The sequence below is a fragment of the Octopus bimaculoides genome, chromosome 13, assembly GCF_001194135.2.
Source record: "Octopus bimaculoides isolate UCB-OBI-ISO-001 chromosome 13, ASM119413v2, whole genome shotgun sequence".
In the NCBI taxonomy this organism is placed as follows: domain Eukaryota; kingdom Metazoa; phylum Mollusca; class Cephalopoda; order Octopoda; family Octopodidae; genus Octopus; species Octopus bimaculoides.
Genome location: NC_068993.1, coordinates 1,196,083 through 1,198,239, shown reverse-complemented (window position 1 = coordinate 1,198,239; position 2,157 = coordinate 1,196,083). Strand labels below are relative to the sequence as shown.

The 2,157-nt window shown below is 30.5% G+C and overlaps 1 protein-coding gene across 2 annotated transcripts in view; it reads left to right on the top strand.

The window, feature by feature from the left end:
* LOC106882968 (dachshund homolog 2) overlaps window positions 1–2,157 on the top strand; it is a 259,194-nt gene that overhangs the window by 3,778 nt on the left and 253,259 nt on the right. The gene's annotated exons all lie outside the window — the stretch shown is intronic.

Sequence of the window (2,157 nt, the reverse complement as noted above, 5' to 3'; positions counted from 1 at the left end):
ATATATATATATATATACATATACATATATACATAAATACAATGTATATACTATATATTGTATATATAAAATGTGTATGTGTAAACACATATACACAGATTCATAATACAATATATAATAATATATGTAATATATATTGTGTGTATATATGTATATATATGTATATATATTACGTATATATACATGAATATGATATAAATAGTTAATACAATTTTTGTATATATCTTAAATACTATAGATATATATAGATATTTTGTATGCACACACACACATATATGTATATATATATATATATATATATATATACATATATATATGTTGTTCGTAATATAATATAATGTATATATTTGATATGTGTGTGTGTGTGTATGTATATGTATGTATGTATGTATATACATATACAGAGATTGATAGTTATATATCGTAGGTGTGAACAGGTAACCCTGCGTAAGACACTAATATAAAATTATTTAAAATACCTTACACGCCCACGTGCACACCCACACAGTTGTGTGCGCGTGTGTGTATGGGTGTGTGTGTGTGTGTGTATGTGCGTGCGTGGATGCGTGTGCGTGTGTGTGAGAGTATATTCGTCGGTCAACATATTACATAAAAAATGAATAGGTCAATGTGCAAAATTCGAAAGGCGGTGAGCTGGCAGAGTGGTTAGCACGCCGGGCGAAATGCTTAGCGGTATTTCGTCTGTCTTTATGTTCTGAGTTCAAATTCCGCCGAGGTCGACTTTGCTTTTCATACTTGCAGGGTTGATAAACTAAGTATCAGTTGCGTACTGGGGTCGATCTAATCGACTGTGCAAAATTCGATTTTGTAATATAGTTTGACGAAAAAAAGCAATTTGTTACATTTTCTCACTCACACTAGGAAATACGCACTCACGTACAAAAACGTGGCACACACACACACACACACACACACACATATATATACGTATGTATATATGTGCATATATATGTATAGTGACACATTATATGTATACATCAGTTTGTGTGTATATATGTATATATATATGTATATGTATATGTGCGCGTATGTATATATATATATATATATATATATATATATATATATATATGTATGTATATGTGTGTGTGTATATATATATATGTTTATATATATATATGTATATGCATGCATGTATATATGTATATATTTATGTAAACATGCGTACACACGTAATAACAACTCTATATTATGCGTTTATACATACTGCATAAAACGGTGTTTTTACGTATACATACATACATAAATATATACATACAGACATACTTATACATGCGTGTGCGTGGGTGTGTATGTGTGTATTTTTTTTTTTTTTTAGTTTGTGTGTGTCTGAGTGCTGCATGGACATATTGGTTGCCTTTTTGTAAAGTTCTAAAAACAATTTAACATTAAACTAAAGAATTACTCAATAATCTTTTGTAGAAAGCATGCTTAATAACCTTTTCCAAGAAGGTTGACAGTGACTTCGAAGCTTCCACCTACCAGTCTTTTTGCATGTGTGAGTGTATATATATGTATATACACACATATTCTATAGATTTCGTCTCTGATGTGTCCAGTTATTTGAACGACCAAACGATTTGGTAATTCAATTTATTCACTTGAAGTGGATGAGTCGCCGCATGCCATGTTAACGAAATTACGAGATGTCAGTGCAACAATGCCGGACTTTTTAACAGACAGGTACAAATCATACGACCGTCGTCTACCCGTTTTCTGTCTACCCTGTTCCCCTCACAAGGCGTTGCTTGATCCAAGGTTACGATAAAAGGAACCTCGCCATTACGTAGAGACCTTTGTTTAACTGTTTGACAATGTTGTAGGTATGTACATACTTATATCCGTACGTGCGTGTGTGTGTGTATATATATATATATATATATATATACATACATACATATCTCTATATGTGTATGTATGCATGTGTATACACATGTATTTATATACATATAAATATATACATGTAGATATATATGCATATAGATATACATACATATATATACATATATATGTATATATATGTCTGCACACACACACACATATACATATATGTATATGTATATATAGTTGAACTTTACAGAAGAACAAAAGACGAAGACAGGTGTATATATGTATATATATATATATATATACACA